The 13,840-nt window shown below is 46.3% G+C and overlaps 1 long non-coding RNA gene across 4 annotated transcripts; it reads right to left on the bottom strand.

Annotated features, from left to right (window-relative positions):
- Window positions 1-885: 885 nt before the first annotated feature.
- LOC144390357 (uncharacterized) lies at window positions 886-13,505 on the bottom strand. 4 transcript variants are annotated; one of them, XR_013454389.1, is made up of 3 exons: window positions 6,126-13,505; window positions 4,551-4,676; window positions 886-3,242 (listed from the first exon to the last, which is right to left on the bottom strand). It is a non-coding gene; the product is annotated as an uncharacterized LOC144390357 (long non-coding RNA). The 4 variants fall into 4 exon arrangements; XR_013454387.1 differs by having other exon boundaries at window positions 886-4,676; window positions 6,126-7,140; window positions 7,363-13,505; XR_013454388.1 differs by having other exon boundaries at window positions 886-4,676; window positions 6,126-6,961; window positions 7,363-13,505.
- Window positions 13,506-13,840: the final 335 nt, after the last annotated feature.

The following is a 13,840-nucleotide window of genomic DNA, read 5'->3' as shown; positions in this document are numbered from 1 at the left end:
CGGATGTTTCATTTTGGTTGAATTCTTAAGGTCAATTAATCCTTATGTTTTGATCAGAGTTGTGATTAAAGGTTTGAGTAGGCCGCAAAAGATTTTCAGATTTTCAGATTTCAAATTGGGCCGCGGCATTCTTGAGTTTGGGAACCGGAATATCCATATACTTGATCCGTCACCCAAACTGAGGTGAAAAGCGCGCTGGTTACTAAAGGAATATGTTCTTTCCTTTTCATTTTGCGTCGCTAGCTCAGGCTCGGTCGGCTCTACCTCCGTCTCTGAGTCGGATGCCATCTCTGACGAAGGGCCAGGGCGTGGGACTTTACCGGGAACTGGGGAGACTGGTGGCTCCATGTCTGGGCGATTGTCGCAGCATTGACCGGGGAGAGTGTTGGGGGGAACAGGCCTACTTTTCTTTAATAACATCCATGGCTCCATTTCTTTTCATTGTTCCTCGTCTGGTTCGCTGGTGTTCAGGTCACAATTTCAATCACACAGCACGGAGCAGCGTAGGCCTGCAGGAGTATCTGGACCACAGCCAATCAGAGGCAAAGACCCGCCGCATCTCTGCCTCTGATTGGTTTAGACCACCATACGATCCAAGCAGGAGTGAGTTCCATCAAAGGAAAACAAAGGCTTCGTTCGTGGAGAGGCAGCGGATGTGAGGACGGGTGCACTAGAGCGACCTGGGAAACATTTTAGTCGTACAAATTCTGGTGAAATTGGTCCCACCGTGGAGCCCTGTGAGGTGTAGTTAACGGTTATACATGAGATATAACTATACTATGACTGGGTGTGAGTTAGGGCTGCAGCTAACGATTATTTTGATAATCGATTAATCGATTCTTCCTGATTAATCGATGAATCTGATAAAAAGCAGCTTTAAAAAGATTTAATTCACAACCCTTTATTCTAAAACAGAACTGCAATTTCACATTGCAAAAATACTTCAAAACATCCACAGGTTGCTCCTTGAAAGTAATAATTTATAAAAAAAGAAAAGTACAAATCAGAAAGTTTAACAGGATTTGTTGTCAGAACTTGTTCTCTACTCTGTGCTCACAAACGCCCCCATGTTCACTTAAAGCTTATCCATTAAATTATGTAATAATTATGTTATTATGTAAGTAAATCTATACACCACATCTAAGTACAGATAATGAAATAACCAAGTGCTATGAGATGAATTTAAAATGGCACTTGTAAATAAATCCATTAGAGGCTTCTTGGTTTTCCGCGCTGGTTTAATGGATCTTCTTAGTTCTTACTTGTTAGGACACACCGAGCTCCTCTCTCACGCTCTCGTTCTACCATAATTCACGTTTTATTAATGCACATGACTAATTCAGCATCTTTCCGGGAGTTTTTTTTGTGCTTTCTCCCCTATCAGGTCTCCGTAGATCGTAGTTCCTTCGGGACCCTGGTCCTGACACCTACCGTGGCCATGCTGACGCCTGCTGCTGCCATCATCATCATCATCATTATTATTTTAGATATTAATCATGTTACTGTACTCATAAACCAACATTACCCTCTCCTTAAGTCTCGGTGCTCTCCCTCCCCACAGGCTTCTGTAGATGGTGGTTCTATGTGATGGTGGTTCTATCTGATGGTGGTTCTATGTGATGGTGGTTCTATGTGATGGTGGTGGTCCCTGCAGTGGTCCTGCTGTGCGCCTGGCTTACTACTCACAGTTACTTGAATCATTTCTGTCATATAGTCTCATGTATTATACATTGTTCATTCTGTACACATGGCATCCATTGTAGTCTGTCCATCCCGGGAGACGGATCCTCCTCTGATGTTCTCCCTAAGGTTTCTTCCCTTTTCCCTCTTGTAAGGGTTTTTTCCTTTTTTGGGGAGTGTTTCCTGTGCTGATGGTGGGTTTCGGGACAGAGGATGTTGTATGTGTACAGACTGTAAAGCCCTCTGAGGCTAATTTGTAATTTGCGATTTTGGGCTATACAAAATAAAATGAATTGAATTGAATCAGGGGTCTCAAACTCCAGCGTCCGGTGCCGCCCGCCGCCAACGGCGAGGAGTGGGCCGACTTTGGCGTACCGTCAGCGCCCCCCCCCCCTCAACGGCTGTACTGTTTGCCGGTCGGACCGCCAGCACCGCAGGGTCCATAGCAGGGTAGTCCAAACTGTTTTCCCGAGGGCCACATACAGAAAAATATCCAAAGGACTGGGCCCCTCACTAGATGTGATGTATACTGCCTCACTTCTAATGCACTGATATCGGAAAAATCAATCAAATGCAGGTAAATTATGTTTGATAGTTGAACATGTGTGAAGAAAAACAGCCTCCATCATAGCTCTCCATCAGTAGATCTCATTTTATTTTTTACTGAAAGGTTGGCAGCTCATTCTCTCAGTGAGCCTCAGATGGGTTCTTGTTAGGTTGTAGTTAGAAACCACAAACTGGACGCCGTGAGTGTGTAAATGTAAATGTGTGGACGGAAACAGAAAATAAAAGAAACGTGTGCTGAACAAACCTGCGGTGGTCCTTCCAGAACCCTGAAATCCACACGCGTCACAAATGCATTCGCATGACACGGAAAAGCACAATTTGCCTTTTTCACTTCCTGCGACAGGCAGTCTGCGCTTTTACCTCCGTGCGCCTTGTTTGTACCTTTTTGTTGTTTTTTTGCCACTGATCAGGATCAGGGCGCCTCGTATTTATTTTGTCAGATGTAGCGCACCAGTTTGCATGTTTATGTCCTGCAGTGTCAGACCCACGGAGTACACGTGACTCGTTTTAATCAGACTCTGGTTATGGTGTCGGGCCTCGGGTTTCCACACCGGAACTGCTTTATCCCCTGACAGACGTCGGTGGAGTTTCCCTCCCGACTCCAGTTGAGCCCGAAGAGCACTTTCTGTTCCCCTTTTGACTATTTGCCTTGTTTGTTTTTTTCTTTTTCCCTTCCCAGGTCGTATGGGAAATACAATCATTGGCTACAGATCAAACTGCTGTGCTTGTGCATTTGGGTCGACCTACTACTCCCCCTAACGTGGACGTAACGGATCGGAGGAGAACACACAGTGAATGAGGAAGGACACCAGGAGAACAGAACGCACTGGAGAGCAAACGCTTATATTTATTTTACCCAGTAAGTATTAGGAAGTCTGTCTGGAGACGAAAATTTGTCATTCCAGCAGTAAAATACTTTCACTTCACTTTTCAATTCACTGCTGATGCATTTGGACCTGACAGTGTGTCTCATGTAGGCTGAGCTGCTCTTGACACTGTGGAAGTACAGAGTGGGAACATTAGACTGCAAACTGAGAAATCCACTTTTATCTGTCTCAAGTGTCACAAACAAGACTACACAACTCGGTCTCAACACACACGCGCATTGTCTAAACCCTATTTGGATAGGAGAAGATGCGCGCCTCAGTGAGCAATTCTTGCTAATCTATTCCTTGAATGCTCCTCATCTGGTGGTGTTGTTATCAAATTGTGGATTTCAAGGAATAATACATCCTTCTGCAGAAGACTTCAGCACTCACCCTCCTGGAGGTGTCACCTCATCGAGGCAGGGTGTCACGGTTTGGGTTCTGTTTTATTTTGTAGTTTTTGGCCTCTGGGTAACTTCCAGTGTTAATTTCGTCGACGAAAACTATGACGAAAATTTTTCGTTAACAAAGCTTTTTTCCATGACTAAGACGAGACTAAGACGTGACGAAAACGATCTTAAAAAATAAAAACTATGACTAAATCTATTCTAACTTTCGTTAACGAGACGAACATGTTGGTGGTTGACAAAGTCACGATACTTTTTCCCCCTAAATTCTCACGCAGCCGACAGACAACAGACAGACAAAGTACGGCGGTTATTAACGCGTCATGATGACGTCATCCACCAACCCAGAACGCGCGCAGCGGTGCTTCTTGTGCACCGACTACGGACCGCGACGACAGTTTTACGCTTCGGCGAGTTTGAATGTGGCTTCGTTAGTTTAGCTCGGCTGTCTCGGGTTAGCTGCCTGTTAGCTGCCTGTTAGCTGCCTGTTAGCTGACTGTTAGCTGCCTGTTAGCTGCCCGTTAGCAGGCTGAAGCCGCGCTGCTTCACAGAAACATGAAGACGCGTTTAAAGACCGTCGGACCTTTCTGCTCTGTTCTCTGGCGACGGCAGGCAGCGTTTCCTCGGTCGATGAGACGCTCCGTCACAAACGCGTCTAACGTAATAAACTCATTGCAGGTTCTGAAGCCTCGCGCATTTCTACTGTAGTTCACGCGTCACATCGTGAGAAGACGGTTAAACCGTCTCGGCCACCGTACGTTCGTTACTAAGCAACATAGAGGCGCCACACACGTGACAGGTGGCCGTGTCAAAAGCGTTGCAAGTAAACAAAGACAACAAAGTGTTGCGTTTAGGTCCCTGGTCCTCATGAAGTTGTTACACCTTTGCCAATTTGTTAAATTGCCTTGCAAATAAATGCTTTGCTATTTGTTAAAATCCAAATCTTTTCACTTCCACCATTTGTTCTTGGCCCGGCTCCTCCGTCACATTTTACAACCCACTGTGGCCGCGAGTCAAAACGTTTGCCAACCTGCTATAGACCTGTCCTAGGAGGGACATCTGTAGACCTGTCCTAGGAGGGACATCTGATGGACAACCAAGTACTGCAAGCTGGACTATTATGCAGCTGTAGACACACCACAGGGGGTCCCTGGGCCTGAGAAGGGAAGAAAAGGGGTTTAATAAAGCTATTAAATGGGACTAAAACTACTTACATTTTAGTCTAGTTTTCGTCAACGAAAACTAGACTAAAACTAAGAAGGATTAAAATGACTAAATGTGACTAAAACTAATATGCATTTTTCGTCTAAAGACTAAGACTAAATCAAAAATAGCTGCCAAAATGAACACTGGTAACTTCACTTCCTGCCTTGTCCTGTGATTGGCTGCGTGTCATGATTGTTTCCACCTGTGTCCAATCACCTGCACCTCCCAGTGTATTTAAGCCGTGTGCGTCTCGTGTCACGTCATTGATGAATGTTCTGGAAGTTCAAGTCTGAGGCCACATTTACACATATTTACAGTATTTACAGAAACAAATATTTCTGCCCCTCTGTTTTCAAAAAAAGTTTGTTTATATGAACCCGCATAAATACGTCCCCGGGCGCCATCATAACTACGCCAAACCTGTAGTCAGCAGTGTAACGAGAAGGATAAAGACAAACCAATCAGAATTCTCAAAACCAACAACAAGTCGCACACTGTGACGTTTGACAACCTAAAACTCTGTTGGACCGAGTTCACACGCAAACACAAAAACTGAGTTTTCAGAAATCTCCACTTTTAGAAATGATCGTTTTCCGTGATAAAACCTCAGTTTTTGTGTGAATGAAAGGCCCAAACGTTTCCCCATCGTGTCAACGGGGTCTGAGGGTTCCTGGTTCCTGTCTGCATTTTTCTCCCTTGGCCTTTTTTTAGATTTGTCTTGACTATCAGTCTTTTAGTTTCCCAAAGCTCTGCGTCTGGGTCCTGCCTTCCCCGCCACGTGACACGGGGCTGGGAGGCTTGAAGCTGCCGTTTTGACGCCAGCCCGGTCGGCTCGGATGTCACCTTGTGGCCGACTACAGCTTTTCGCTCAAAGGGGGCGGCACGCCCGCTGCCAACCAACCTATCCAGCTGTCCCAGTTTGACCCTCCATCGGGGGGGAGACTACTGTACCCGGTTGCGCTCTAAGGGCTTAGATACCGTAGGACTGACCTCAGGACGACACCAGAACTTCCAGCCTGTGGAGGTCACCTGAGGTCACAGGTGACTTTGCTGTTATATAAAATACTCAACCTGCGCAGCCACGAGACAAAAGATCTGTGGTCATCCAGGATTCAGAGAACCGTAGTTACTCACGTAACTTTTGTTTTGTATTGATATCATCTTCATTCCAGTTGTTGTGATTTTGTTATTAACAACTGACAGATGTTGAGATTAAATACAACTCAAGTTCCGACCACTATTTAGCTGCTTGTAAGTGATGGGTGGAGATGCTCTTGCCATCCATTGGTCCTTGTAACTCACTGCACACCAGCACATATATTTCAAACACAGAACTGAATCTCAACATTGAAAAAAGCTTCACTGCCACCCAGTGGGGGGAGTGCAAATCTACACTCACAGGTACACCGGGAGTCCCTGGATCTCCATCTGTGCCTCGCTCCCCCTGCAGAGACATACATCAGGATTAGATGTTTGTTTGCACACGTGCTGGTTTGGCTTTGTGTGAAAAGGTCATGATTACTACTATCAGCCAATAGGAGTGGCCCGGGGAGGGACAGGGGGGGAATTGGCTACTGGTGACCTTTAACAAGCCGGACTTTCCATCTCTTTTCCTGCAGCACTGTCACACAGCGCTCCTTCCTCTGCTCCTGACGCCTCTTTTCAATTACAGCGCGTAAGAAGGAAGCGACGGAGTAACGGAGCTCATCGCTTCCTCTGTGTTGATGCTCAGACGTTTGATGTCATAATGATGTGAGATGGACTTTATGTAGTATATCTACTGTCAGTCTCTTAATATAAGCTATGATATGACAATGGAAGATTATACGAAGCCATTGAGACCCTTAAGTCCACACAGCTGTAACGGGATTACTGTAATTATGTTTAAACAGGCCGAGTGTCATAATGTGTCTGTTTACAAAGGAGGTATTATTTGATTGTATTGTGTGTGTGTGTGTGTGTGTGTGTGTCTGTGTGTGTGTGTGTGTGTGTGTGTGTGTGTGTGTGTGTACTGTACCTGATTTAGTTGTGGTTTAATTAAGGACATGATTCTACCTGTTGACCCTGTTCTGTGGAATCGCTGCCCGTGATCTCCTCCCCTGGAAAGGCTTCTTTACCAACATTGGTTTGATGCCACAACTCCTCCAGTGTTGTGAGTTTGTGTGTTGACCTGTGAAGTGTGAGTGTGAGGTGTAATACCTGGCGTCCTCCAGGGCCCGTCTCTCCTTTCCCCCCCTACAGATACGTTGGACATTAGAAGACGTCCAACTTACAGGAAGTGTCACATCCAAATAGAGGCTGGTGGAGGAGTCCGCTCTGACAGCCGCATGGGGAGTGACCAGAGACGCACAGGACGCCGGCAAAGCCACCAATCAGGATCAGGGCGCCTCCTATTTATCAGCTTTCACGCACGGCTTTTGAAGTGAGACGGACGACCTTCAGCACCATTGAAATGAATCATGTCATCTAAGCAACGTATGAACAAGTACATATCATAGCAGCCATTACTATCTACAGTCCAACATGCAAACGAAGGCTATAAATCATTCATAGTGTCGTCTGTTACCATTCGTTCTAAACCAAACCATCCAGGTGTTATTTGAAATGGTGCATGTACCATAATAGAGGACTTTCACCTTGTGACCTTTGAACCCAGACAGTCCCGTGGCACCCGGCAGCCCTGGAAACCCCGACTCCCCTGCCGAGCCCTGTAGAAGTGAGAGTGTAAATCAATGGCTGCCATCGAAGAAACCACAGTGGTGCTGTTCTGCTGTGTTCCTCAAACTGGCCCATTTCACCCCACGTGTCCCACCATCATGTCCAAAGAGGAAGCACATACAGGGGAAAATAACGCTGGAGTTCTTTCCAGGTGTGTCTCTCCTATTGTGTGTAGAAACTTGCCAGCTGCTTCAGGGTCAGGGGTCGCCCTAAAGGTCACCGAGCCAGAAGCGACTTCCAACAGGAACAATCTGTACCCGTCACCAACAGATACAGGAACGCTTCACACTGTTCGTTAGTAACTTTTTCCATCGAAGCTAGAAGCTAAAACCCCAAAACCCCAAAACCCCAAAACCAATCGGTAGCACAGACGACGCTGATTGCAGCTGTACGGCGTTGGGGGGGTTCTAAGCCCATTGTCACTTCATCTCACGGCATGAAAAGTGGGATTTTCGGCAGTATGCGGCACTATAAATTGTCGTGGAATTTCAGGTTTACGCCAATTCAATACGGAGAGACTTGTTGAAATTTGAACAATGCTTTATTATAACAGGTATAATATGATATTGCAAGTTGTTTGGGGCTTGGACTCCATCCTGCCGCAGGATAGACCCGGGGCCGGGAACTCGAGCCGAGACGAGGCATATCCCCCCCTTGGGAGTCCAGACACTGGCGGTGGTGGTGGTAGAGCCCAAGTTGCATAACTCTCCTGCTATGCCAGGTTCTGCTGTAGATTGGAGGTGTCAGGGGTGGTGGCGGGTCACCTTTGCAGCGTGCTGAAATGACAACTGGCGGCACAAGAGAGCAGAACAGTTTTTAACGTTTGCCTGCCCCAATGCGATTGGTTTACGGTAACGACACCCACGTCTGATACTACCCGAACCCGCCCCTAATCAGCTGGCCGTGCGCCCCCAGGGAGAGAGGAGGCCACCAGAGAGAGGAGGCCACCAGGGAACGGCACAGCCTGTCCAGTCTTCCTGACTGAATTTTCGCCTAAGCTTCATTTTGCGGGCAACGCCGAAAACTGCCGTAAATTGTCAGAAATTGACGTGGGCCTCCCTTGGCAGTTGTCCCCGCTCCTAAATGCCTGATCCTTCTGCAGGCGTAGTGTTCTGAGCTCCGCTGTGAACCAGGTTTGTCGTTGTTGTAACTCACCCTGGTGCATGATGGTACACAGCTGTCCTCACAGAAGCCGATGTAGGAAGTTACAGCCTCTGTGAACTCATCCAGACTGTCAGTAGCTGAAAACATCCCAGTCTGTGAGAGCCTTGTGAATACGTCCATTTCTTTTACTGCATTAAACAATAGAATGATTTCATTCAGGAAACCTTTAGTTTTTGCAGCCGCTGAGATCTCATGAAGAAACGTCACATTTCTTCCTGCGTTTTTACAGATGTTGATATTTCTGCGCTGCACACTGATGATGTCATAGTGACGTTTATTTAATCCATCACAAGCTCGACCTCTTCTTCTTCTTCTCTTCTTCTTCTTAAGCGTCTTTGGGTACCAAGAAAAGTGCTATAAAAAGTAAAGTATTATTATTTCTCATGAACTTTGCTGCCTGATCATTTGATGATGAAAGTAATCAATCACACGCGTCCTGATTAACAGCACAAACTAATCGATTACCGGCAGAAAGGACTCTTGTTCTAATGACTTGTGACTTGTACGTAATGTATATTAATAATCTTTATTCAGATACGGATATCAGCTGTAGGTCACATTGTTAAAACTGTTTCCCCCCCAGGACCAAACATGAGGACGCTTTCACCAACAGCACCTTCATTTTATTGTTTTAGTACCAAATGTTCATTGTGTGAAGTGAGGAATAATGGAAGAATGAACCAGATCTTTTCTCCAGCTCTCTGATACATGGAGCATATGTCTTAGTTTCTTAGTTAAATATTATATAAGTGATGCATGAAAGGAAAAGGGTGAGAACGTGAACGTTTGAAGCTGTGAAGATTATCTGATGAATAAAACCTGTAAGATTGTGTCACGTTCCAATTAATGAGAAGCAGCCAATCGTGACGCAGCAAAGTCCCAGCTAGAGGAGGACACGCAAACCCGTGAAGCGTTCCTCATTGTCTTTAGTTATTAATTATGATTTTCTATGGTTATTAAACCATTAAAGACGTTGTGACTTGTGGTGAAACGGCGCCACCGCGGCCGCTGTCGGTACTGCAGCAGCAGAGCGGCGTCTCCCTGTGAGTTAAAGTCTTTATTAAACCTGTCCAACCTCAACGGACACCACTGTCTTCTGAATAATAAACATGTCTGTCCTCATCCCTTCATAATGAGCGTCTCTGTCCTCTCCACCAGACCTCCTTGTAGAAACATCTCGTTTTAGCAGCTCCGTTCACCGGAATATGGAGGAGAAACACACAGAAACGGAAGCGAAAAGACTCCGAAGGCTCGTGTTGCTGTAAACGTCTTCCGGATGTAAGTTAGTTCAACGTGAGAGCCGATAAACCGCTACGGTCTCCTGATGAGACAACATGTCCAAAGGGCTCAGAGTGGGATTGTTATCAGACACGTTGGTTCTTCAGGTGATTCCGTGTTGCCGAATAACAGATGAGCTCCGCGTGGTTCACAAAGGCTCTTCTACTTGATGTTAGTGGTGATGTTTGGGCCGGTTAGGCAGCAGCGTTTGTTTAATTCAACCCTTTCTGAACAGAGTTCTGCAGCACACGTCACCGTCAGGCTGAGCGCTTATAAGCAGCTGCTTGGTTTGCCCACGTGGGGGCGCTGTGGCCCACAGAGCCACCGGTTAGTTCTGTGACGTCACATAAGTGCGTTTTAAGTGTTTAAAAGACACTAGAACACAACACACTGAACTAAACCAGAGACGTGTGTGGGACAACGTCCTGTAAGAGGACAACGAGGGAACTCGTGTTGATGTCCAGCAAGGGGACGTTGTCCCTCCAGATGTTAGTCCATCGTGTCCAGAGGCGCTGACGTTCTCAGTGAACTACAAGCAGGAAGTGAACTAATCCCACATGTGCTGCTGCTCGATGACTGAACCCGTTGTTGTGAACAAGAAGAGGCTCTTTAGTCACCAAAGAACAACAGTTACTTCATTATCGTGGCTCCACTGACCTGTGATTGACAGGTGACATCACGTCACTACCTGAGTTAAGACAATGACGTCACTACAAGGCTTACCGCTACTTGAGCTTCTCTGCATGGCCTCAGCGCGCTGCATCGTGCCGCCTTCATTCACGTGTCATTCAACATGATTGACAGCTGCATGAACAGCAGCTGAGGGGCGCGGAGACGTTCCTGCAGCAGGAAGAACGGAGAGAACTCAGAGCACCAGTAAAGGTCTTCAGGGAGCCCCGGTGGTGGAGCTCAGTGGTTCCATTAGCGCCTCGGTCCAGGGGAAGCTTCAGGAGAACGGCTGGTCATGGACGGGTAATAAGCAGCAACAGAAACATACGAGAAGACTGTCCACAGCTGCATCATGAGGGACCTCTGTCCTCGTGTCCCCTGTTGACTGGACGACACGTGGAAGCAGCTGAAGGTCCTGATCTCCACGCTGCTCGTATTAACCTCCCAACGTGGGGCCCTTTCTCAACGATGGGACGCAGAGGACGGACTTGCGTTCTGGGGAGAACAGACTCGGGGGTCCTGACTCACAGGGACAACAGAGGACGCTCGTTTCATGGGACAGCAGCTGCCTCGATGACGTCAGCTGCTCTGAAACATTTGAATACGCTTCTTGACTGTCGGGTGTTTAACTATCACGCTTTGGTTTGCTTCTCATTTCAAATAGAAACGCTGTGTGTGACGGAGCAGCAGAGGAAACTAATTCACAGTAAATATAAATATCAGACATGAAAGTGTCTCAATGGAGCAGATCAGAGTTGTTGGAGCCTCGAGGGGCGAAGAGCAAAGAGGAAAAGGGCGGCGTTTACCCTGAACACCCGTCCACAGCAGCACAGAGAGAACGGCCCCCCCTCACCCACTGAGGGACACCGTGCACATCAGGAGCCCAACGACACGACCAACGTCCAACAAACAGGCGTTTAAAAAGGGCGGCAGTGCTACTTTCTGCACGGACGCTTCAGCTTCACCATTGGTGAGATGCTCTGTGTTTCAGTGTGTGTGTGTTACTCAGCTTCATTGTGTTCTATTTGTAGCCGTTTACCTGCTTCATCTTCCTCCGTCTGGATGTAGCGTGTCCTTCAAGACAAACACACAAAGTGAAACTATGTCTTTGTGATGACGGCTTTAAAGCAACATTTAGTGACTTCCATGAAACGTCTCACTGTCTCTTGACTGTAGAACACGAGACATAATCTACACGTCCACAAGGAGACACGTCCTGGCTCGACTGCTTTCTGTCCCAACATGTTTCACTGCTCATCAGTAGCTGAAACATGCCTCTGAAACAGCTCATAGGATGTTTAGATCAGACGGTTTGATTGTCAACGTGTCACTGGCAGTGATTGACAGCTGTGTTGGAGACTCCAGGCTCTGATTGGTGGCTTTCCTTTGGGCGCAGTGAAACGTGCCAAAGGCCATTAGGAGCACTAAGCGCAGGCCGAGCATCCTGATCAGCATCACTTTTGCCTTGTTGACAAGTCGTCTTTTCCTCCTGCAGGAAATCCATATGGAGTGTGTTGGAATGAGTGCGAGCTCCAGTTTTGACAGGAGACGCTCCAACGTTTGAGGCCGGAGGACACGCTGTGGAGAACAATGATGTCCACTTTAGGAAAAAGATATTCATTGACTGCTGTAAAACGTCTCTCTAGCGTGTTGTGGGGGATATTAGCTCATAAAAACAACAACATGTGAAGATAGTTCTTTCAATCTTGTGTCAAATCAAAACTGAATCATTTTGACTGCAAACCCTTGATGCTGCTTCTAATATTACATGTATTTGTAAAGAAAGTTTAATTCAGTAGATATTTAGCTAACTTTTAAATATTTTCCTATGATGAGTTTATTCAGTTATGACATCATAGCATTATTATTATTATTATCTCATCAGAACTTTGATTGGACTCTGCAGTGTTTTTTAAAGGTTGTTAACAGAAAACGCTGATACCAGCTATCTAATGGCAGCTAATGTGCTACTCAGCTAACGGTGATTTACAGCAATGACTCATAGTGAAAGTAAAACGGAAGTGACATAGATCTCACGTGAGGGGTTTCCACAGCCATTTGTGAAGAAGACAGAGAGGGACATTGTCTGTCTTCATGTACCACTTGCACACCTCAGGTACCGTTAATCCGATCCGTTCATCCTGCTCCATCAGTTCTGGGGATTCACAACGGTCAACAGGGACGAAATCCAGCCAATCCAAGGACGAAAAGTGGAACCAATCAGGCGTGGAGATGCCGGTGACTGGCTCCGCCCCCTTGCTGTCAATAACAACAACAGCGAGCGCGAGCAGAGATTAACCTCGCGAGCGAGGAAGTTCACGTCCACGATGTTTGATTCACGCGCATCAACCGGATTTGCCGCCAAACTCTTTGTCTTGTAGCTCTGGTTTTGCTGAAGCATCAACCAGAAGAGAAAAGGGGCGTGTCTAGAGGAAGCAGGTGAGGAGGCGTGGCCGTTCATCCTGCTCCATTCCTACACAGCTGGTCCACATTCCATGATCCACCCCTGCAGTATTTAGAGCCGGGCTGTTCACCTCTCCAGTGGCACCTTGTTAATACTCCTACGTGGTAACGTGGCTCAGTAGCTCTGCTCGTGTTGTCCAGCAAACTCCTGTTCTGTAGTTCTTTCTGTGTGACTTCAGTTCCTCTGTGCACATTCTGCTGTTTACTAGTGACGGCCAGATGAAGCCAGATGAAGCTCTGTGAAGCTTTATGAAGCAGTGAAGCTTTATGAAACAGTGAAGCTTTCCAGCCAATCGTATCGTAAAAAGGTTCATTCATTCAATGCATCTCAAACTCTATGATGACGTCTGCTGTTGAAAACTTGTAGTGCAAATGTATCGAACAGCCCACCAGTATATTTTGGCCCAATCTCTGATTTCGAAAAGTTGAACCAATAAATCATCTAATAAACACATGGATTCCTATATGAATAAAACTATTGTTTTCAGGTTTGACTTGTGTCCTTGTTTGTGTATTTCAATTCTCTGTACATTAACAAGAAGTGGAACACACACTTATCTATGTCTTTCTGCACCTTTGTGCATTATATACATACTAATATATACAAACAAAATATATATATATATATATACAAAGCTTTACCCGAAGTACAGAAAGCACAAGACCCACCAGAGAGTCACCAAATAGCGCTTAACTACTACCGGACTAGGAGAACACCAAAATAGCCGAAGCTACAATTAGCGTAAACAAAGCGCTAATCCTCTTCTCGCCTCCTCTGATTGTGCTTCCTTTCCTCTTGGTCTTTCCTCATTGCTCGAGTCA

This window comes from Gasterosteus aculeatus, chromosome 21 (assembly GCF_964276395.1).
Source record: "Gasterosteus aculeatus chromosome 21, fGasAcu3.hap1.1, whole genome shotgun sequence".
Lineage (NCBI taxonomy): Eukaryota > Metazoa > Chordata > Actinopteri > Perciformes > Gasterosteidae > Gasterosteus > Gasterosteus aculeatus.
This window is presented reverse-complemented; position numbering and strand designations above follow the sequence as displayed.